Source organism: Canis lupus, chromosome 5, assembly GCF_048164855.1.
Source record: "Canis lupus baileyi chromosome 5, mCanLup2.hap1, whole genome shotgun sequence".
Taxonomy (NCBI): domain Eukaryota; kingdom Metazoa; phylum Chordata; class Mammalia; order Carnivora; family Canidae; genus Canis; species Canis lupus.
Genome location: NC_132842.1, coordinates 39,625,493 through 39,651,031, shown reverse-complemented (window position 1 = coordinate 39,651,031; position 25,539 = coordinate 39,625,493). Strand labels below are relative to the sequence as shown.

Here is a 25,539-nt window from a genome sequence, read left to right as displayed (position 1 = left end):
TTTTCTATGGTAACTCAGTGTTCCAAAAGGGAGTATCCCAGGATACAAGGCAGAAGCTGCAGTGCCTTTCATGACCTATCCCCAGAAGTCACAAAGCATCATTTCCACCATATTCTGTGGTCAAAGCAAGCACAAGCCACAGAGAGGACATGAACCCCACCTCTTGATGTCAGAGTAGCTGATCACATTGTAAAAGGACATAGGGGATGGGAGAAATTTTTGCAGGCACCTTTGGAAACTCACAAAGACTATGGTATGTATTTTACATAATTATCTAATTTAATTCTCATAGGATCCCAGTTAGATAGTCAGCATTATTTCAAATTTTAAATAAAAGAAAACCACACAGTAGAAAGTTCAATGATTTGCTCAGCATCACATTGTGGACATCTGGCGTTGCTGAGAGACAGATGAATGTAACTCCAGAGTTCACGCTGTAACTAATATACCTTCCCCATGGCCAGGGGAGTCTCAATAAATAAATGATATGAGGTTGGGGCAATAATGCAGAAATCAAAGGGATTGAAAAAGGGAGATGAGTAGGAAAAGAAAAAGAAAATTAGTTGGGGCTAGGGCACAATGATGTTACCTAACCAATGTTCAATTATCATGTAGTGATTTGATTTATTTTACTTAACAGGATAAGGAAATAGAATAGATAATACCCTACATCTAATTCCTCCTAAGTTAACACAAACCAAATATTTAAAATTTAATTAGAAAATCAAACACCATCAAAGTTCCATACTATCCATTTCATTCCATTATATTGTAAACATTTTGAAGAAAGAATCCAATTGTTTGAATGTTCTCAATATTTTGCTCTTTAAATGTTTAGTGGATGTAACTCAATGCCAAATTTAGCCTGTTTTCACCCTAATGACTTCGACAAAATAGCTACCATTTATTCATTGAGCAAATGGAAGTAGTCTGATGATTTTTTAATGCTACCTGGAATTATAGTCAGTGCCTTTTTGATAATGCACTCCTGGGCATAAACTTACAGATTCTGCTTTGTATTGAAAAGTTCACATTAAATTACTCTTCTCTGTGAACATAATGGTAGAAAATGGAGGACTCAACCAGCTGATAGGAAGCCTGTTAGAGACCATTTCTTTGCCCACATATCACCTGATCTCTGGAATACAGCATCCTCATAATTCCATTCCTGGTACACTTCAATGGCTCCCCCAATGTCCTTGCAATGAATAGCAAAATACTTACCATGGTCACAAAGCTCTGCAGGGTCTAGACCCTGAATGTCTCTCAACCCTACCTGATGTCCCACCTCCTCATTGCATCTGTCTTCCAGACATTCTGAATTTCTTTAATGTCTTTGAACATGTCAGTGTTCCTCTCACCTCAGGGCTTTTGCAAATGGTAGTTCTTTGACCCAGAATATTCTTATTTCCTCCATATATCTTGCCAACTCTATAAGTCTCAGAGCAACATCACTTGCTTGAGGATGTTTTCCCAGATCTCTCTGTCCAGGTCAAACCCTCTATCCCTCAAATATGCTCTTAAAGTAACAGTCCTTTCCTTCAAGGTATCCATTACAGTATGACTTCACATTTATTTTAGTGTGATTCTTTATTTTCTAACCCCCTCAGTAGACTGTGTGCAAATACGGGTGCATATTTGCTCTGTAATCCCCAGCATTCAGCACAGTGCCAGGACTGCGACTCAGTAATCACTTATTAAATAAGTAAATGGATGAATAAACATTAAAATGAATTAAAAAAAACTATAATTCAGATTTTTGAAGGTCTCAGTCTCTTTCTTAAAAGAATCATCATTATAGTCTTCCCATATCCAGAGCTTTCTAATCTTATTATCTCCATAGTCCACAATCTGATGGCAGGCCAAAGCAATATTAATAATGCATAATTCACACATGATTTTCACTTTTAAGGAGTTTCACATCAACTACAACATTTGAGTTACTGATAAAGAATATGAAGCTCAAAATTCCCCAAAGACACAAAGTTAGAATTCTAATCATACCACCAAAACTCCTGGCCAACCTGAAAAAAGCAAGGTGAGGAACTGGAAATTGGGTCCACTGCTGAAGACACATTGGGAAAGATATCTAAAAATAGAGGTATTTCTTCTTAAACCCAACACAGATTTAACTTAGTTAAGGCTTTATTTTGGTAAAGTTGAGATAGATTGGGTCATGTTATCTGTCTGGCCAGAGAGTATACCTGATAGGGAAGTATAAAAGTAGAAAAGGGGGGCAACTAGGTGGCTCAATCAGTTAAGCATCTAAGTCTTGATTTCGGCTCAAGTCACATTCTCAGGGTCATAAAATTGAGCCCCATGTCAAGCACCATGCTCAATGAAGAGTCTGCTTGAGATTTTCTTTATCCCTCTGCCCATCCCCACCACTCCTGCTCTCTCTCTCTTTCTCAAAAAGGAAATCTAAAAAAAAAAAAAAAAAAAAAAAAAAAAGGTAGAAAAGAAGTCTATCAGGTTATTCCATGGCTAAGACAGCAACTGCTACCAGTTCTCCTTTATGTATCTGTTCTGTGCTTATTCCTTTTATTGTATAAGCAACCAACTTAACATAGATTCTGCTAGTTTTGATTTGCCTGTACAATGCAATTTAGCATTCCATTACCCAATTGGCTCTCAATGTTTCCTGTGAATACTCTTAGTCTCATAACTAAAATAAAAATTGGTAGGAACTGTATTTAAGTACAACTCAGTACTCCACATTCAAGGGTTTTATGGACCATTGGACCCAAAAACATCTTTTACAGGCATCATTGGACACCAATCAATCCCAAAAGAGATGACTAAGTAACTCAGTACAGATTTTGACACTGCTGAGTTAGAAAGACAAAAATTGGCGTCCTAAGTCCGCTAGGGATTAAGAGCCCTGGAAACTCTTCATACTTTCCTTTGGGCATCTTAAAGACCCATATACCATAAATACATCAATCTTCACAATGGTAGAAGCCCTGATTCAAATCATCTCAATACTTGATTTTGAGTTAAGGTAACCCAGGACTTCTGTTGGCTCTAGCCTTCTGCTAGAAGCAAAAATAAATCCTCTCTGGAGGAATACTATCTTAGAACTCTGATATTTACCCTGATATTTTTTTTCAAATACAATGTCTGAAATTCAATAAAAACCAACAACGACCGAGAAGAAATAAGAGAAAAGGATCACAAACCAAGAGGGGAAAGCAGACAATATTAACAAACTCATATGGGATCCAAATAATAGTGTCATGAGATAGAGACTATGTTTAATACGTCCAAAGGATGATACACATAATTGAGAATTTTGATAGGGAACTGGAAACTACCTAAAAGAATCAGGTAGAAAAACATAACCGAAAAATATGATAATCAAAATTAAGAACCCAAAGAAGGTTTTTAATAGTCAGTGAACCTAGCTGAAGAGTTAGTGAGCATAGGTCAGAAGAAAATATCCAGAATAAAACAATATGATCATACTGCATTAAAAAAAATAAATAACCTCACTGAAAAGGGTGGAAGGAAAAAGTGCCGACCTAAGTAACTCTGGAAATGAATGGGATATTTGTAAGATCAAAAGTTAAGGAAATTGCACATAAGCACTGTTTTCTAGTTGGTAAGATCAAAAGTTAAGGAAATTGCACATAAGCACTGTTTTCTAGTTGGTAAAGTTGTGTCCCATAGGGCACAAGTTAACAACTCTGAACTTACTCCACATACATACCAGAACTGAACAGTTAAGTAAGTGGACAGCAGATAGCAGTTTTTCTCACTGATGGAGAGGGAGTTTACAGTAAGCGAGAGGAGCTAGAATGATCCACGTAGTAATGATCAGAGAATTATAGCCATCAAATTGAACTCATATTTAGCTTAATATAGTTACAGATAGTTACATGATCTCTGTAATATTTACACATATACCGTATAACATTTATAGGTATGTATACATACATAGTTAGTATACACATATAATACGTTCTTGCCCTGTCAGGTGACAGAGACTAGAAGCAATGTCACCCTAGTAGCAATAAACACACTGAGCACCCAGATCTTGATTTCTAATACCATTATCCAATACAAGAAACCAGGCCTCTTCATAGAAATGGTTGGTCCTGGGACTAGAATAGGAAATATTCAAAATAAGCCTGGGAGGAATTTGTAGTACCGAAAAATAATGAAGTGCTCTCTCTCTCTCACACACATACACACACAAATATACAAAAAAAAAAAAAAAACCCCAGAGGATGTGCTATGTCACAGGAACACAAAATAGAAGAGTTCCCAAAGGCCAAAGCTGGGAGAAATTGAGTAACAAACTAAATAATATATAATGTAAAGTTACATTATAACTCCAAGTATAAAATAAATGTCCACAACATAAATAAATAATTGAATAAAGAAATAAATTGGAAAGAAGAGACAAATCTCCCTTGCAGAAGAATTCCAAATAATTTATATAAATATTCTTCCCTTGAGGGGGAGCAAACCTCTTTACTCCTTAAGTGGGAGCTATGCATAGTGACTTCTTTTCAAAGAATACAGTATGGAAAGGGGGGCAAAAGCATAACTTTATAGTGGAGAAACCTGTTAACGACATTAGCCAAATGATCAAGGTCGAGATCAGAGTGATAAGTCATAGTGATAGTGCATACTCTTGATATGGCATGACAAAAATGGCTGCTTACCTCTGTGGACTTCCTCCCAAAAGTCCACAGCCCTAACCTAGTCATGAGAAAAACATCAGCCAGGAGGAGGCTAAGGAAATTAGATAAGCAAATGTAATCTGGAATCCTAGAAGAGGATAAGGACATTAGATAAAAAGTAAGGGAATCTTAATAAATTGTGAACTTTAGTAAATAATAATGTATCAATATTGGTTCATTAATAAATGTGGACTGTATAAATAGTTATAATGTCTGATGAGTTTTAACATACATGTAGAATTAAAATTTGTGACAAGCAGAACATTAGATGGGAAAGTGACAAATGCATTACCTTACGGGAAAAGTAATTATCTATGGTTTATATTACTTGTCTAATAATGATGATGATGCTAATACGGCATTATGGTGAAATGCTTATCATTTTCTATGAAAAGTCACCTGCTAAAACTGTATTATTTTATAAACAAGACTAACATGACTCCTGTCTGTTAAACTAGAATGTTGGTACATGGTCCCTAGATAAGTAAAGAGTTCCTGATCTTAGAAGTCCAAGCAATGCATCTTGCTTTAATATCTTTTAATACTTACAATAGAGGTGACTGGATTGGTTAAGTGTCTGCCTTCAGCTCAGGTCATGATCCCAGGGTCCTGGGCTTGAGCCCTACATCAGGTTCCCGGCTCAGTAGGAAGCCTGCTTCTCCTTTTGCCTGCTGCTCCCCCTGCTTGTGCATTCTCTCTTTCTCTCTCTTTCAAATAAATAAAATCTTAAAAAAAAAAATACTTAAAATAGCAAGCTAATAAAACATAAAACACATTTTAAAAATGTGGTCTCTTTAAAAAAAAAACCTCTTTAGATTGCCAGCTCTTCTTCTGAATTAATAAATTTCAACTTAACAAACAACCTTTAGAGAAAGTGGGAAAGGTGGGGTCCAGTTGTATACTGTTCCTCCCAAGAGCACAGTGAAAATTTTAAATTCTCAACTGCAACATGGTTGCCATATCATATCATAGAAGAGGCACCAGTTAAATGAAGCAGGACAGTGAAATGAGATTCTTTTCACGTTTCATAGAACACAGGGATTTGTGGGGGGTTTTTGTGGGGGGTAAATACTGAATGTAATATTTCAATCATACCTGAAAGAACACGAGTTAATATTTCATAGCTACTTAATCCACTCATTCAGAAATGGTAATGCAAATGTTCAAATATTTATGCTTCGTAGGCAAAACATGGTGCCCTGAATTATTGTATTGTGCTTTCTTATGCCACTGACTTACAATTCATTTCAGATCAGGTAACCAGAAAATCACTGTATTCACCAAGGGAGCACTAGTGGTAAAGTCTTTATACGCACAATCCTTTCCATTATTATTCACACAGAAGCCTTACTTGCCTCCTTGAATAAAATTAAAACATCCACCAAAGTCAGTGATTAAGGAAAGGATTAGTGTAAAAAGTGGTGTGCCTTTAATTGATCTGATTGCAATTTCCTATCTACTTTGTGTGTAAAATTCAAAGGTTCTTGTGAAAAGAGTGCTTCCACTGTAATATCCTGTTATTCCTGGACATGAGTGCCTTTAATATAATCTTTCCACCTCAACCACAATGAAAGTTGTATGGCCCGGTTTTCAACCCCATCCTTTAATGCTCCTGAAAATGTTTTGAGAACAGGAGTAAGGTCAGGGAGAAACTGCGTTATTTGGAAAGCTTTTTACTCATTTAGTGCCCTTCTCTCCACTATCACTACCCCCAGGCTATCAAGGCAGAAAATCAAGTTCAGACAACTACTTAGACCCTTTAGAGTGAATTTCAGAGTTAAGAGGACCTCAGGCACCATGCATGACTTGCCAGAGAAATCTGTCCTCTTCTACACTGTAGCAACTTCAGAGTGTAGATGGTGAAGGAGAGGAGCAGAGCTCACCACTACCCATGTCCAATACCTGTACCTCAACTCAATTCTGTTCTTTTCAGAGATGCATTTCCTCTTCTATCTCCTCCCTGGCCTAAACAATCTAGCAGCACTGAGGGACATTAAAACCATATATTGTCATCAAGGACCCCTTGACATGAGGCTCTAAGAAGGACCTATCACCTCTCTGGTTTCCTTTCCAATAATGCATAATTCCAATCTAATCATAAGAAAACATCAGACACACAGAGACACATTAGGAAGAAATAACTGAGCAGCACGTGGGTGGCTCTCCATTGGTTAAATGTCTGCCTTGGGTTCGGGTCATGATCCTGGAGTGCTAGGATGGAGCTCTTAGTTGGGCTTCCTGCTCATTGGGGAGCCTGCTTTTCCCTCTCTCTTTGCCCCTTCCCCTGCTCATGCTCTCTCTCAAATGAATAAATAAAATCTTTAAAAAAAGAAAAAAAGAAAGAAAAGAACTGGCTAGCAATCTTCAAAAGTAACAAGGTTCCAGGGGGGTGCTCTTTAATAGCTCAGTGGGTTAAGTTTCTGACTCTTGATTTGGGCTCGGGTCAGGATCTCAGGGTCAGATCAAGCCTGGGTTGGGCTCCGTGGTCAATGTGTTTAAGACTCCCTTCCTCTAATTAAAAAAAAAAAAAGTGTCAAGTTTCCAAAAGACAAGGACATCCGAAGGCACTATCACAGACTGTTGGAGACTATAGAAACAAGGTGACTAAATGCACTGTTGCAACCCAGACTGGGTCTTAGAACAGAAGAAGGACGGCAGAGGAAAATTGGTGAATTCCTACTAAGTCCTGTACAACAGCTAACTATTGTACAGAGATTAATGGCATAGTTTTCATACGTGTTCTCTGATCATGCAAAATATTTGCATAAAGAAAGGCTGAGTGAAGGGTACTGAGACTTTGCATTTTTTAACTATTTTATTAGGTGTAAATTATCTCAGAATGTAAAAATTAACTATTAAAAAGGCAAAGAGAAAATAAAAGCCACCATAGATTGTGATAAAGAAAGAAGGAAGAGAAGGAGGAAGAAGAGGGGGAAAAGAAAGAAGGGAGAAGGAAGAAGGAAGGGAGGAAGGGTAGAGGGAGGAATGGAAGGACAGAAGGAAGGTTCTCATTTAAAGAGATATTTGTGAAGTTTGAAAAATGCTGACAAATTCCTCAGTGGATGTGAGTCATTCATTTGAAACCTTTCCAATCCACACAAGGTCAGAAGGTGACATAATACAGTGGTTAATAACACAAACTTTAGGATAAAATGTAGCTTAATTTAAGACCTGACTTGACCACTTATTAGCACTGTCTCTAATGACAAATTACTTAGTCCTCTGAAACTCAGTTTTCTTATATGTAAAGTAGGGATGCAAATAGTACCAACTTATAGGTTTGTGATGAGGATAAAATGGAGTCATACATATTAAGCTCTTAGCACACGTCTGGCACATGAAAAGCATTTAATAAATGGGAGCCATTAATATTAGCACAGAAACTGACACTAAAAATTGTAATTCCCTCATTCCCTTCAGCTTTATGGGAATCTTGTCCATCCCCCAAGTGCCGGTGGAACCTCAATATCTTCATAAACCTATGATAAGTTCTCTAACCCATTTTACTTATGATATATACACTTTGTAGTTATCATTATCAACTTATGTGTGGTGGCCCTAGTCCATCAATTTGAATATATGATCCTTGATGGTAAAGACTACCTTCTTATATTTTCCTTGGCATCAATGCTGAATACATAGTAAGTATTCAAAAAGGCAAGGTTTATAATCATGCTATTTTTAAATGTTTCTAGGGGAATCTTGTACCACCATAGATTTAATCACTGGGAGTTTAGAGGCCTGTCAAAACAGGAGTTGAAAAGGTAAACATATCCTCAAAAGCCCTTTAAAAAAGAAATAAAAAGTCTTTCAGAATCTTCTTCACTCCAAATGCAAACTAAATTAGATTCTTCACTGCTGTCTCTGGGGTTTATGTCATGTGTTTTTCTCTTGTAAAGAAGGTACTTTCAAATAAAGTCTCTCAGGGATTTCCGTAGACACATTTCTTTGGCTGAAATCCATTCTCCCAGGAAATTTACCCAAAATTCTTAATAACTTCTACATTCAGATACCATGACCACAGACAACAGCAGGAAGAGAAACATCATTTTTAACAATTCCCTTATACAGCATTATAGTTTCTTAAGTGCTTTTAAGATTTTTGTTTTAATTGATTCTCATAAAAACTCTGAGAGACTGTCTAGAAAATATTATTATCCCCAATTTGCAGATGAGACAACTGAGGCCCAGGCTTGCCAAAAATCACACAATTAGGAAGTTGCAATTTTAAGTCACTTGTCTCATTCATTGAGCATTTATTGAGTGTCTCCCATAGGCTCCCACTCCCATACACTGTGTGCTCCCTCAGCTCACATGCCTGCTTCTGTCAGAGTGTTGTACTCATCTTGAAGGACTGCAATCATCTACTTCATCATCTGAGTCCGCCCCTGGACTACAAGCTTTTTGTAGGCAAGTATCTGTCTTGCCCCAGCTGTACCCCTAGTACCCAGCTCTAAGAAGAAACTCAATAAAGCACTTGTGGAATATATGAATGGAGACAACTAAAAAAATGGTGTTAAAGGATGCACCAAAAGAGCTCAAATTAATTGTTTTGGATGAATGCAAATGACATCTTCACTTTTGCAGGTCTTCACATCTTATAACCCAATTCTTCCCAACAGTGAGACTGACTGTTGGGAGATAACACAGTCCACTCTTGGGGAAGGAGAGAAGCCAGTAAGATTAAGTGATCATTGGAAAAGCATGAAATGAAGTCTGGTTACTATCACACTCTCAGCTAAAGCTTGTTTTATCTAAATAAGTTTTAATCCTGACTTTGTCACACTCCCTAGGCAACTCTTACTTTTTCCAAAGAAAAGGATAGAAATGATAACTTTTGCCTTGATGTTACCAAACTAGAGGGAATTAATGCTTCTAAATGAAAGTAAGAGGAGCTCATTGACTCCTAGAATGGTGAAATGTTGAAATAGATTCCTAAGGGATTGGAAAGTCAGCCCCTGAAAATCTTCAAGAAGACAATAGAAATCCATGTGATACATTCACCTTCCTGAGCCTTTTTCAGCTACAGCAGCCTAAGTCTTACTTGGCTTCCTATCCTACATTCTGCATCAATATTATTGCTCCAACCTCCTTCCTCGCAACATCTCCTTCTTTCAATTCATAGCCATTTGGTTGTACAAGCTCTACCTTCAGAATCAGAACCATGAAACATTTGCAGAACTTGTGGTTTTTCAGAAAGTTGGCAGAGAGTGTCTTCTCCATAGTGATGGCATCAACTTCCCCATGTGGGAAAAATGCCAGTCACTAGTAACAGTATCTGATGCTAAGCAACCAGAGTGGTTCCAGGAGGCTGTGTGATGTCTGAAAAGAGTACCAAACAGGAATTCGAAGACATAGTTCTGGCCTTGACTTTTACAAACACTTCAGTGTGACCTTGGATAAATCACTCAGTTTCTTTGATGCTCTATTTTATTTTCTCATCTCTAAAGTGAGCATGGCATGGGGCCTTCTAGATCCTGTGTGCTAAGTTCTCTTGTGCTACTGACAACTTTTCCTGGGGGTGGCAAAGGGTGGGGAACTCTTGACAACCAAAGAGCCTTTTCTTCCAGACTAATTAACAGTGTGGACTGTTTTTTCTCTTGTTCCAGAAAAACTGAAAACAGTTGGGTAGATAATGGAAGTTAATATGTATTAGTTAAAACCAAAGACCTTGTCCACAAAAGGATAAAGAATAAATCACCTGTAATTACTAGAAAAACAAAAGTCACAAAAGAAAAAAGATGCATAGTAATTTATATTTAACCTGCTCTAAATAAAAATAACCAACGGATAAGTTCACTGTTTGGACCATCTGTATCTGATAAGCATAAGTTTAAATCCTGGCACCATCTGCTCAACTGGAATTTAATACTGTATCAATCTGCCAAATCACAATTATGATAGCAAGGACAGCAGCTTCATGGCGTGTGATCTAAATAGTGACCATTCTTTAATAGGATGAGAAACCAGAGCCAAACCAACTTGGACGGAAATTATTTTAGTGCTTTATGTTCACCCTGATTAAAACCAAATAGAGGCATGTAATTGGCAGAACTACAAGCAGCCGAACTTTCAAGATGGGAGAAACATTCTGAGTTGGGGCTCAGAATACCCAAGAACCTAGCACCAAACAGAAAGAACCAGGAAGGTAGAGAATCAAAGCAGAGATTTAATAATATACCTGTCCATCTAGGGCAAGTCACTCATACCTAACCACATGACCTAGTGTCATAGATTAGTCATGGGGTGTTTTTCAGTGGGGAGCAGGCAAGCCATTAAAACGTAGTCCAGTACTGAGATAGTTATTGCCAACACAAGAGATCCTTAAATTTTGAGACTTTTAAAATCATCTTATCCAAAGCCTTTACTTTATGAATGAGAAAACTGAATCCCACAGGGTTAAGCAACTTTTCCAGGTCACCTCCCAGCTGGTAGCAGAACAAATCTTTCCCCCCAGACCAATGCTTATCCCATGATGCCTCCCCCAGAGTCCCTGTAGCTAAAGGCATTTACACAGATCTTTCTCTTCTTACTAAATAACATCATATGTTTTTCAAGCTACTCACATTGTTGCCTTTGCTAAATTTCTCCACCTATCTTACTATACTAGAAGCAAGTTTCTCTAAGATAGTGTCTTTCATAATCCTTAGCTCTATTTCACAAAATATGAGTTATTCATATTTTGTATTATCTCTACATCACTATGGAAGAGTTATATCCATAACTTTTAAGTAAGCATAATTAATAGCACAATGTCTATCATACTTGATCCTAGACATATCAGACTAACCACCAGTTCCATAAAACTCACTGGAACCATCCCTTCAAAGATCCATGCACATCCTGTTTGCACCTGCTGTTCCTTCCACCTGAATGGCCCTCCCTCATTCTGTCCTCCCCCACCACCAGCCCAACTCCTGCTCACCTTCAAAGACCCAACTCAAATGCTGCCTCTTCTTCAGAGCTCTCCCTGACTTCATCCAAAAGACAGAATTCATTTCTCCCTCTGCATTTTATTTGTTCCTAGATCCAGTACTTAACTAATTATCTGATGACTTATATTCATGTTTGTGTCTCCACTAGAATATTAGCACCTCAAGGGCAAAGACAGGTTTTACTATCTCCAGCATCTAACAGTGCCTGGCATGCGGGGGGCCTACGTAACTGTTTTGTTGTTTAATGATGTCAATGCTATAATAGAGTCATTGCCAAGATCTATACTATTTTTCTTGTTCTACACTCCAGACATTGACAATGACCTTTTGGTATAAAAATTATCACAGTCAGTAAGTACTGGGTAAAGTACACAGCACTGATAAGAGTTTGAGATACAGAGAAAGAAGGAAGATGTTCATACTCTGAAGTTACTTCAATTCTTTCGGTGCGTTTTGTGTCTTTTACGATAAGAATCAGACATTAAAATGTTTCGAAAGGGCATGAGGCTCATTCCCACAGACATAAATTTTCAATAGTGAATTTAAAAATACCTGTCTGAAGTTTAATAATAGGTAATATTATAGTATAATTTTCTATCTAAAAAGCTAAAAGAAAATCTTGCATTTTAATAATAATAATAATAGCAATATAAAAAACTAATATTTGAGCAGCCCCAGTGGCTCAGCGGTTTAGCACCGCCTTCAGCCCAGGGCGTGATCCTGGAGTCCCAGGATCGAATCCCACATTGGACTCCCTGCATGGAGCCTGCTTCTCTCTCTGCCTGTCTCTGCCTCTCTGTCTTTCTCTCTCTCTGTCTCTCATGAATAAATAAATTAAATATTTTTAAAAACCCTAATATTCATTGATGGCTTACCCATGAGCCAGGCACTTCACTAAGCACTTTATATTCATAATTTCATTTAGCCTTCTCAGCAACTCCATAAAGTAGTTACTGTCATCATTCCCATTTTATAGATGAGGAAAGTGAATCACCAAGAGTTTAGGTTAACTTGTATTTACAAGTTCAGAAAGAAATAAGTGGTTAGTTAGAGTGAGGGGTTTGACCAAATCAGATGTATTACACAGCCCTTGTTCTAGTTAAACACAAACTATGGAAATCAAGAGCTCAGTTAATTTGCTGAAGCTCCTGGTGTTAATCAGGAGATTGAGGACATTAGCTTTGCCTTTCTTAGCTATGGACAGGGAAACTATACGCTGGGAGAGGCACTAGAACCTCCAAAGAATGGGGAAACATGAGACTTACAGGAATCCAAAGGAATACATTGTTAAAAGGTTGAAAACACCCAATCAGTAGACTAAGCTCTGTGCATAACATCAGGCTTATTACCAATACAAAATGATTCCCCCTGAAAGCATAAACTGAGAACATTTTAATTCCATCAGCTGGGTGTACTTGTATACTCTCATGTGTTGGAAATTGAGCTCAGCTTTAGTGAGGCTAGTGTATATATTTCCTGGCAATCATTTATTCATTGCTCATTGGACAGCTTTTAGCTTTCATCCAAAGAGACAGTGATATATTTCTGTTTTCATTAGGAGAGAAGAAAAGGCTGAGGTCCCTTTAGGGAGAGCTTGGTTTCTTATTTTTGATCATAATAATTGTTGTCTGTGGAAAGGGAAGAGATCATAATGAGTATGGTTTATATATGTATTAACTTCTCAGTATAGTGCATTATAATTTGCTAAGTGTTCTATACACATCATCTTATTTGAGCCATTCAACAACCTGGTGAGGTACGTGGATTTGTTCTCATTGTTTGCGGGAAGACCAGACTCGGTTTGCCCAGTGGCTTGCCTTGGCTCACAGAGCTGGTAAGCAGCACAAGTGGGGCATGAAACTCTAGCCTGATTCCAAGTCTAGGATCCTCTACTAAAACAGCCACTATATTCATTGGTCTTTGTGGATTGAGTGAAGTTGCTTAGAAACTACCCCACTGGCTCAGCACCTCTTATGTCACCCAAACAACTCGTGATCCCTGAGATGGAGAAGAAATACATGTAAATATAAGTGATTCAACCAACACAGGCTGGAGTAAAAAAAGAAGTCAATAAAATGTGTGAATCTTTTCTATATTACACTTCTCATAAGACAGTTAAAATCTGAACTTTCTCTTGTGGAATGAGGCTGGTGGGCACCAGTTTTAGAGACCAATGGCCAGAGGCTCTACCAAATAGGGAGGTTTGAAGAATTCATCTTGACTTGAATTTGGAACATCCAATGGCCACATCAAAAGGAAAAAATAACTCATTTCCTTCCCATAACTGAAAACTTGGCCACTGATATGATACCTGTTTGGCATCACATGACTGGGTAATGTAAATACTTCTGGACAAAAGCAAAATACAATAATTGAAGGTTAGGTTCTTTACAATACATCATCTCCTCCTACTGGTTTTTTTTTTAATTTTTAAATTTTTTTTACCTACTCAGAAAATATTATAATTGTGTTTTAAACCTTGGAGACTTTTATCTAAAAATACTATGGTGTCCTAGGTCTAAAACAGATAGATACTGTAGAGATTCACTAGGAAGTACACTCATTAGTATGTTGTAATTCTTCCTTTTCCCCTTCCCAGCACTGACTGCCAGAACAGGAGAGGATTTATCACAACCAGATAAAACTGGCCAGCACAATTCAAACACCTGGGTAATTCTGCCTTATCTTCCTGGGTAAGCTGGGTTCTTTAATGTTCATTATCTGTCCTGTTTATGGAAGAGCTAAAAGTATAAAACAAGAAAAAGCTGCCTGTAACAATGGATTTCACTTAACATACAAATAACGTAATAGCACAGTCCTTTGGGGACGGAACTATGATGGACAGCGCCTGAAGTCATTATCACTAAACTCTTTATTTTTTGCAAGAAAACAAAATAAAAAGGGATGGAATGGAAAAAGAAAAAAAGACCTCTGAGTAGGGCTGATATGCGAGCTTCAGACATCTCTTCTTCCTTCCTTGTCTCTTTCCCAAGCTCAGGAAGAAAGCTGTGATGATTAGACTCCCTGCAGGTTTTAAAATTCAGATGGAAACAGTCGACCTTGATGGTATCGGAGCTCTCACAATGTAGATTTCAACATAATAAAGTAATGAATTTAAAATGATAGCATCAGAATTTCATCTGGGATGGATGGAAAATGGCAACGATCACACAGCCTTTGCCTCTGCCTGTGCCTACAAGAACAAATTTTTTTGTTTTGTTTAAACTTTCACAATGATGCCATATTCTTTTATTTAACAGTTTATATATGGTTTCCTTTATGAGACTGGAGGCTCACTAATGCTGGAAATAAGGCAGGTACCTGCAAAGCACTTAACAAAATCTAGAAGACACAGTTCTACAATGAATGAAAAACAAGTGCTCTGCCTGAAACAGCTTCCATGTTTCTAATCTTGAATTTGAAAAGTAACTACTGGGGCACCTGAGTGGCTCAGTTGGTTAAGCATCCAACTCTTGATTTGGGCTCAGGTTCATGATCTCAGGGTTCTGAGAAGGATCTCCGTGTAGGGCTCTGTACTCAGTGGGGAGCCTAGGATTCTCTCCCTCTTCCTCTGCCCCTACCTTCTCCACTCCACCCACCCCTGAGCTCTCCTCACGCACTCTCTCTCTCTCTCTCTCTCAAAAAAATGATAAAAGTAACTATAAAACCTCACAGTCTACTGATGAATCTGTAAATGATGTCCGTGAACAATTTGAAGCTCCTTAAAAGGGGACCCTCTAAAGTTTCACTTTGCAAGACAGTAGCCATTAGCTACCAGTGGCTACTGAGCATTTGAATTATGGCACATGTAACTGAAAAGCTTGATTTTTACATTTTATTTGGTTTTAATTGTTTTAAATTTTAAAAACTCATTTAAATTTAAATTTAAATTTTAAATTTTCATTTCATAAAATGAAAAATATGTAGAAATATATTGAAAGGATAGTAGTTTTATGTATTGGATTAGATACAATATCTTACTCAAATTAATTTTACTCCTTTTAACTTTTTTTTTCCACTAGAAAATTTTCAGCTATATACATGGCTCACTTTAGGTTTCTACTGCTCTAAAGATGTTAGACTCTCCTTTAGGGATAGAATCTACCTTGGACCTAAGAGAGGAATCTATTTTAGATTCCACCAAAAGATGTTTATTTTCCAGAAGGAAAAAGACTATGTGGTAGCATGATCACATATCTAGAGCCCAAGTTCTAGAAACCTGTATCTCAGGTCTGAACCCCAGCTCTGCTTTTTACTAGTTGTGCAACCTTGGGAAAGTTGCTTAACCACTCTGAGCCCATTACTTTGAGTGTTCAGATAGTGGATAGAATATATTCAGTAAGTGCTCAGAATGTATTAGCTATTTATTACTATTGTTGTCCTTAACAATTCTAAAATACTGTTATTGTTATTTGAATATTATAAGGAGATTACTTGGAATTCCAAACATGAATTTAAGAAAAATTCTGATCTTTTAGACCATATATATGAATTTACAAAGGAATAATAGTCTACCATTTGGCAAACCATCAAGACTAGTTCCCTCTTCTTAATGAAGAATTAATGATATGATTGGAAACCTTTGTCCTTTCTTTGTGTGGTGCTACCATTTCTGGACTACTCTTGACACCAGAGAGCAAAGTATAGCAGAGGATGGGGAGGGACTTTTCGACTTCATAGCTTAGACTAATACACATCCTATATAAGCAGTATTCATGGAGAGTGATTTAAGCCTATACTGCTTTGGCTCCTCCTCCAACCGACATTGTAGGAAGACACATCATTGATACTATAACTAGATTAAAGCATAGAATGAAAAATGAGTCATAGATAGGGAATTATATTAGCATGAAATAGCAATTTAGGAGGACATATAATCTGTATATGAATTTGCCCTACCAATCTATATCCCCACTAAATATAAGTATTATGAAAGCAGAAATTGAATTCATCCTGAATCCTTAGTACTTAGAATATATCTGGTAGTGAGTAGGTACTCAATAAATATTTATCAAATACATGAACGAAGAGACTCAGTAAGCCAAATAGCTTAAAGGAAGAAATGTATGACAATGGTCCAAAAAAGTGTACCCCAAATCATAGTCAGATAATTACAAAGTGTTCTGAAAGCATCAAACAACAAGATATGATTTTTGCTAACACTAAATTAATGATGCAAACAGAAAGAAGACACTGATAAAATGTTTTGTGGTTCTTTGGTACCTACAAGTCTCGCCAGGATCTAGGATAAAGTACAGTAGCTTACCATGTCATGTGAGGCCTTTCACCATCTGTTCTATCTTAGCTTTCTAGACAGAGAGCTGCTGCTGCCCCCTGCCCTTAAGTTCTAACCATGAGGTTCAGGAGACAGGCCGTGTTCAATCTCAATTCTGTGCCTTGACACCTGCTAGTCCTTTTCCCTATAATGCTATTCCTTGTCTTGTCTTCCCAATAAGCTCCTCATTCTTTATGACTGTGCTTTTTAAAAAGGCCACCTCAAGGAAGACATCTCGGATCATTCCACACTGAATCAAATACTTCATCTTCCATTTTCCCCCCAATACTCATATCAATTCTATATTGTAAAAACTTCCCATATTCATATAAAACATATCCCTTTAGTCAAGTATAAAGATCTTGTTGCATAAATCAAATCACAGATTTACATCTTACATGATAGAAATTCTGAAATAAAAACAATGTCTTTGAAATACAGTTCTCACATATATACCTTTTTTTTGGCTTGATTTTTTTCATTCCTAATTGAAAACTCATTCAACTGACTTAAATCCAATGATACTCACTTGCAGAATACCTAAAGATTTTCCCCTTTCAGAGGATTCCTCTTCAGAATACCTAAAGATTTCCACCTTTGTCTCAATTATATTAAATTTATGAGATACATGCTTCTTATCACCAATATCAGCACTTTCATGTTCTAATCTCTACTCATTTTTTATAATCTAATAAAGGCAATAAAATATTCAAATAATGATTAAAATACTTTCTTATTGGCAAAGAGAATTATAAACTGCAACTTCATAAATACCTTTCATTCTTGTAGCCCTGAACATGGCACACTGTAGCACACTGGTGTTCGGTAGGTGCTTAATGAATCTAGATTGGTGAATGACAGGTTTGGTAGGCAAATGACACAAAACATTTGCAAGTTTTCAGCCCCTTTAGCTATGACATAGAGGCAGAGAACATTCCATAAATAAGCCACCATGTACAGTGGGTAAGAGAGATGAGTCTTACACACTAGATTTAAGTCCTAAGGCTGATGCCTCTCAGCATTGGGATCTTGGACTTAATTACCAACACCCAGTCTCAGTTTTTCTTTCTACAATGAGGACAATAGAGTTGATATGAAATTGAAATAACATTAATCTTGTGCTTTCAATACCAGAACAAATGATCTTTGAATACTCTCAACCTCTCTTCCAATGATCACATCTTCACCCTCCCTTGGCCACATACTTTCATGGTCCTGGCCCACACTGTGTCATTATCAACTACTTGACCCTCTGTAAGCCCAATTTCACAAGTCCCACCATCTCCTCCTGACTTTCTAGCTCATTTTCTCCAATACTAGATTCCAACAACTCTTTGACTCCCTAGAGACTTCAACCCACTGATCCTGTACCTCTTCATTGTCCTTCATGCCCCCACTGAATATCTCAGTAACTTAAAATTCAATAATCAGTTATTTTAATAACTCTCTTGCATACAACTCATCTACCCCCACTTTGCAAAACCTTACACCCAGTGGTTAAAATCACATCTGGACCTGCTCTCCACATGCATCCATGCAGCTGGAGAAAAATGTATAACCATGCTAAATGGTTTCACTTTAAATTCATGGCCACTTGCTTGAAGGGAGTCCTTAATGCTCCCAGTCAATAATACAACCCCCTAGTTCATTCACTCTTCACCATCCTAGCTAACTATTTTATACTGTTTTTATTATCTTCAAACCTCAAATACTTCCTTTCCCATCCTCAGTCTTGAAGCTGCTTATTTTCCTGAACAAATAGAAGTGGCCCAAAGGAGCATCAGTAAGTTCCTATGAAAGTATACCAACCATATTTATACCCATATATTCTATTACTATTTCATATACATATATATTACATTTTCATACATATCTATACATATATGTGTATACATTTACTGTATCTATTACATATTTGTACACCCTATTACTCTGGATGAACTGATGAGATTCATAACAGAGGGTAAACTCTATGCACTCAATCCCATTCCTTCTTACTTATCCAAGGCAACTCTCTCTCCTTCCTCTCCTATATTGTCTGTTTTTTCCCTAACAACTAGAACCTTCCTGTCAGCATACAAGTATACTGTTTCTTGTACTATCTTTCTTAAAATCCTCTTTTGATCTTATTTTCTGTATTACTAATTTCAATATTTCACTTTATAGGAAGGCTCTGTACTATCCAAGGTAATTTAGTAATTAAAAAAGCATTCAGTCTTTAGAGTCAGATGGACTTGACCAGGGTCTAAATCTTAATTTTATTATTCACTAGCTATGAACCTGGGTAAGGCTCTTCCTAGGTCTCAGTTTTCTCTTATGTAAGATGGAAAAAATAATCCTCACCCCCTACAGTTGTTCTGAAGAGAGAACATGATAATATCTACAAAGCACTTTGCTATGCGATTTGGACTCAATCAGTGGCACTTAAAATTAATGTTAGAAAAGAGTAAACAGTTACATGGAGTAAATAAAACACCCTAAAGGGGATCCCTGGGTGGCTCAGCGGTTTGGCGCCTGCCTTTGGCCCAGGGCGCAATCCTGGAGTCCTGGGATCGAGTCCCACGTCGGGCTCCTGGCATGGAGCCTGCTTCTCCCTCCTCCTGTGTCTCTGCCTCTCTCTCTCTCTCTATGTCTATCATAAGTAAATAAATAAATAAAATTTAAAAAAAAACACCCTAAGACATGGGGAAAAGCCAAGAGTTTCATACCTCTTTATTTCTAGGGTTCTAGGACTTTCATCAAGATTTAGAAGGGAACAGGGCTAAGAAGGTCAATGGCTTTTAAAACCAAGAATCGATGTTTGGGGTTATAACCTTGCTGCTGTATATGGCCAGGCTACTAAGGTAGTATAAAGCTATCATTAATATAAAATACTTAAAGACAATTATATTAAGTAACTCTTCCCAAAGTAAAAACTAGGTGAGCTAAAAGAGGAGCTCGTTTTCAGTATTTTTTATGATTTAAATAGTGTTTTGAGTTCTCGTCATAAGTTCACGTCTAAATGTGCCTTTTCTCTGGGGACCAACAATGCCCGCCTGGGAATCTGGATTAATCTTGCTTATGACTACCTCACTCATTCCACTTTTGCTACTGATTCTAGAACCAGAAATTGCTAATATGCCTCTGTGTTTTTTCACTTTTCAAGATTTTATACATTTGTATGTATACTTTTTTCTTTTTTTCTTTTTGCTTAGGTATTTAGGAAGACAAGGATAAATTCTTCCTATTCCACTTCAAATGTTTTTGACATCTTTTTGTACTATGAAATCTTGTGCTTCTTCGTATTTGTGGTACCTAGGAAATCGAGTTCTTAAAAATAATGCTGTGTAGGAGTCTCTGAGAGAAGAGATTGTGTCCCAGAAGTTCTGTGTGGGTAACTGAGGACAGATTCGCAGATTTCAGCCCAATCTGGTTTATTTTTTTTAAAGCTGTATCACGGGGGAAATCGTGCTCTGAAAGACTTGAAATTTGAAGGGGAAAAGAATGGGAAATCATCCCTGTCCAGCACCTTCTGCCATCCCACCCCCTCCTGGAGGCTGTATGTGGGCTCCTCACTTAATCTTGGGAGGTGGCTCCCTTGAAGAGCTGCTTTTGGCAGCTCAAAAAAGATAGCACTGCCATCTGGTACTTCTGTGGTATGGCATGACAGTAAAGAGTATGAGAACTGGGGTCGGGGCAACTGGGGTTTTTTAATTCTGCTTGTCCGAGTTATTAGATCCTACAGCAGCAGCTTGGGTCTGAGGGATGGAGAGGTTAAAATACAGCCTCATCACCCACCCTCGGTCTCCATCAGCTTACCTCCCCCTGTTCTTGATATGAACAAATGAACTTCTCTCAAACTTAACACTACTTGGTTTTCCTCTACAGAAATTCTGCAGCAGCCACCAACAGTGACCTTGAGGAAGTTGAACTTCTCTGAGCCCCAGTCTCTTACTGTAGAGTTTTCAAGAGGATTGAATGAGAAACACTTGATGTGAACCTGACACGGAGTTCAGTAAAGGATAACTATGATCATTGTAACATCACAGAGTTCAAATACAGGTCGCTATGTACCTGTATTTTCTTTCTTTCTCTTCAGGAGGACTTCAGCAGCAAATTAAGATAGCAATTATTTGATTACATTACATCTGGTTGTTTGGAAGAAAACTTGTTTTCCCATAAAAGGAAGCAAATTACCAAGGCAAATCACAGACCATAAACAATATGAAAATATAGCTATGATAAAAAGTGTTCCTGCTGTTTTTATATAGAAGAATATGGCTGATATGAGGTATATTTCCAAACATCCTCAAAATAGGTTTTCCGTTTACAATTAATTCTTCATGTCAAGATAGAAAGCGCCATTTCAACCAGAGATTTTACCATAGTCTTTTAAGGTCAATGGAGAAAATATACATTATATTGATCTGATAGAATAATATACTAACTGTAGGCTTTATCACAGTTTAGAAAACAACTGCAAATGTACTAGGTAGAGCACATATGAAGTTGGTTGGAAAAACTATTTTCCAGGCTTTCTTTTAATAACAATGACTCCCATCTCTTGCGTTGTTACACAAAAATTTACAGTAGTTAATTAAAGTAGTTACCTTTCTTTCTCCGTAATATACCAAAGATAAAGGCAAAATTAATTTATTTTTGCTCTTTATTTTTTCTAATAATTGCCTTTCTTCAATTCATCCTCCATTTATACTTGTCCTGAGAATGAAACATAAGTCAAATGAAAATAAAAGAAGTAGAACACACAGCTAAGAACCTGACCAAAAATGTAAAAAGAAAATCTTTCGGCATCCCTGGATGGCTCAGCATTTTAGTGCCTGCCTTTGGCCCGAGGCGTGGTCCTGGAGTCCCGGGATCGAGTCCCCTGTCGGGTTCCCTGCATGGAGCCTGCTTCTCTCTCTGCCTGTGTCTCTGCCTCTCTGCCTCTCTTTCTCTCTCTCTCTCTCTCTCTCTCTCTCTCTCTCTCTCTGTGTGTGTCTCTCATGAATAAATAAATAAAATATTTAAAAAAAATTTTTTTCAAAAGATGAAAATTCACCATTTGTTTCAAATGTCTGGGTTAGGGTTTTCCAGCTATCCTGAGCTCTGGGTTTCCTGGAACTGCCCCAAAGGCCTCCAGAGGAAAAAAAACAGAAAGGAGAAATGGAATGGTGAAGAATGTCTAACAACCAGTTCCCACTTAAATCAGAATGATGCCACTTTAAAAGATTCTGTATATTGTCTTCTACCTAGGACTTCATTTAAAGCCCAAGATTCAAAGAGAGGAAACTGAAGCATGGAATCACGAGATCCTGCATCTCCCAGGGTGCTCTGATTTTATAAATCCAGTCGGTACTCTCCCTGGTGTGAAAGATACACTACAAGCTCCCATCCAGCATTACAGTTTATGGGGCTTCAAAAAGGGATTTGTGTTTATCCATTTGGCCAGTACCTTCACACCATACGTCTGTGATCATGACGCAAGTGGAGGAGATCAGAATAGACCCCACATATGTTGACTGTGTGCTACTCAACCTTATACAATAAGAATGCTAGTGCTGTAGTCCCATTAAAACCCATTTGCGCATTTTGAGCATGCACTTCTAAATGACTTAACAACTTTCCAAATGAGCAGATTTAATCTCTCTCTTCTTAAGACATCCTCCTGATGTTCACTCAAGCTAATATCTGCCTTCATAGCACACATCTATTCAAGCAACATCATTTCTTTATACATGTCATACTATCCAGCTCCCAGTGTCCTATGAGACAGTGAATTAAGTCCATTATTTCCTTACACAGCTAGGGAACCTGAGTGTTGGAGAGACTAAGTAACTCGTCAAAGCAAGTTTCCACTCTTGTCTATATCTGTTATCCATCTCTCAGGATTTACCTTGGGTGCCTTCTGCTTTTTCACTTTCATCCATTTCTACTCTACTAGCCAGAGATTATATATGTTTTATTTATATGTATGTGTGTGTGTATATGTGTGTGTATATATATGTATAATCAGTTGCCTTCACTATGAGAGGGAATCCTACTATTGTAATTTTACATGGCAGGGTGAAGTGAATAGAGAAAAAATAACTTATTGATGGCCTACACTATACTAGACTCTAGGGATACAAGAGCACTCCTGCCACCATAAAGCTTACAGTCAACTGAGGGAGAGAGAGAAAGTCAAGCAGATAATCACACGTGTGAACAGTGCTATGCTGGAAACACGGTGCTGAATAAAGAATAAGGATGACATCTTCTGCTTCAGCTAGGATGGTAACCAAAGCTTTTCCAAGGAAAACCTGTTCAAGCCTACCTGAAGGACTCAGAAAGGCAAGGAGTGCAAGGAAGAGTGTTTTGGGGGAGGTGATACAAATGCAGAGTCTTGAGGTGGCCGACAGACTGGCCTGAAAAAAGAACTGTCAAAAAGCCAGTGTAATGGCGTACCCTGGGTGGACAAGTGTCTTCAGAAGGGACAGGGGAGGCAAGATTATGGAAGGAACTAGAAGAACAGATGATATATGCTGTGTTTTTCCTTCCTCCGAGGTAATGAAGTGTGTATAGTAATAATCCAGAGTGAAACCAGTGGGCAGCCGCTGGACTTTCGCTGTTTGAGTGGGCAGGATCAGTTCTAATGGCTCCATATTCTCTCAGTTTCTTCTTCTAGGTCCAAAACATGCCGATGTGTAAGTTGAACTAAAAGAGCCTCGAGGTGACATACCTGGCTAATGATGAGACAAGCTAATAAGATGGCTTGACCCTGGCTTAATCCTCACCACACTGCCAAGAGAGGCTTCCTTGTTCCTCTTTTACACATGGGTGTTCTGAGGTGTAAAGAGGGTAAGACACCCAAAGATGCCCTCTGGGGAAGTGACAGAATGAAGGTTTTTACCCAGATAGTTCTGATACCATCAGTTTATCAACCACACCTTCACCGTTCTGTATAGAATGCACCCACGGTTAAAAGTAAACATCAAGCAAAACTGGAAGCAAATCTCATTCCCTTTCCATTTCATATTTTCTTTATTTAAAAATGTGGTGGTATGAATTTATTCATTAATTCAACAAATGCCTATGATCACCTCCTGTGTGTTCACACTGGGGAAGTTACTGACATTGAGTTGTACATGAAACTGACAAGGTAAGTCAGGAATCCTGAGTTAAAGTTAAAAGAATAATAATGACATATACCATTTTGAGAATCAGTATAAAGGAGATTACAGACATAATTGTAAAGTATCTTTAAAATCAATTGCTAGCCGTGTAAGGCTATCATTTAGCTTCTGATTTTGCATATATGCTTTATCAAGACAAAGGTTTCATGGAAAAGAGAACTGAAGAATTTTTTGAGATAGTGGTTCCTAGACTAATTAAAATCATTCAGACAGCTATCACTGGGAAAAAAAAATCTAAGGAGATTTCTCTAATAAGAAATGAAATGATTACTGGTGATCTTAAAGTTCTGCTAAGCCATCCTAGGATATAACTTTTATGACTATCAGTCAGCTAGTATCTTAAAATCAACAAATGCATTAAAGATTTAAGCATTTTCTCCTCTCCAAGCATTAAAATAAATTCCAGTTTAATTTCTGACACCCCAAGTTCAGATTAGGAGCTTCTTCTCTATTTTCATATCAATTTACACTTCCTCATCACACTAGATAGAAACTGCCCATTTACCAGTCTAATTTCTCCCTAAGCCATATGCTCCATGAAAGAATTGACCATATGCTCCTTGTTCACAGGTGAACCCCTGGAACTGCATGAAGTCTCTGGTGCATAGTAGGTGTTCAATAAATATGTCTGGAAGAATTATATGGGCCAACCATTGAAGAGATGTCTAGGAACCTAAGACACACAAAAGCAAAGGGCATACCAAGGTCACAGTGCCTGGCATTTACTCACAGCCAGAAGGCAGGGAACAGAATTATGTGTAAGTAACTTAGGCTAGACCTAAATCTGCCTGTTAATGAAGGCTGTTCTGATGAACGGATGTCAAGATGTGTTAGACAACAAAATTACACTTCACTATATGCCTTGACTGTGTGGAAGGATGCAGATGAAAGAAGGTTTGAAGGGCCAGCAGTTTCTAATCAATGGTGGCTATGCACTCTGTGAATCACTTCCCTGACACATTGTGGAAAAGTACTAGAAAACCATCAGCATGAGGATGTTGTGAGTCAGGATATCAGATCTTTGCATACAGATACGATATTTCCTACCCATCTTAATGGACAGACAATCCTACCAAAACAAAGAGAAGTACTTTTTATAAAACAGGTCCTTAGTAAGTGGGAAACAATCAGATCTTTTCAGACAAATATTTTACATTATTGAGCATCCAAATGACTAAAAAGGCCCTTTATGCCATTGAAGGTATCACACGTTATATCATTAGTCATTACTGCTCCATGCCACAGGAGTGTCTTCTCCAGAAGAGCCAAGCAAACTGCTCATTTTTTAAAAAATGAAATCCAGCCTATATTTTAAATATTTTTTAAAGATGTATTTATTAGAGAGAGAAAGAGCATGCAAGCAAGGGGAGGAGCAGAGGGAGAGGGATGAGCAGACTGTGCCAAGGGCAGAGCCAGATGCAGGGCTTGATCCCAGAACCCTAAGATCGTGCTGAGCTGAAATCAAGAATTGGATACTCAACCGACTGAGC

At 37.8% G+C, this 25,539-nt stretch overlaps 1 protein-coding gene and 1 long non-coding RNA gene across 5 annotated transcripts in view; one reads left to right on the top strand and one right to left on the bottom strand.

The window, feature by feature from the left end:
* Positions 1 to 25,539, bottom strand: part of KCTD16 (potassium channel tetramerization domain containing 16) — a 259,493-nt gene that overhangs the window by 219,576 nt on the left and 14,378 nt on the right. The window lies entirely within an intron of this gene.
* On the top strand, positions 45 to 23,543 carry LOC140633584 (uncharacterized). 2 transcript variants are annotated; one of them, XR_012031164.1, is made up of 3 exons: positions 85 to 253; positions 20,766 to 21,168; positions 23,529 to 23,543. It is a non-coding gene; the product is annotated as an uncharacterized lncRNA (long non-coding RNA). The 2 variants fall into 2 exon arrangements; XR_012031163.1 differs by lacking the exon at positions 23,529 to 23,543 and having other exon boundaries at positions 45 to 253; positions 20,766 to 20,918.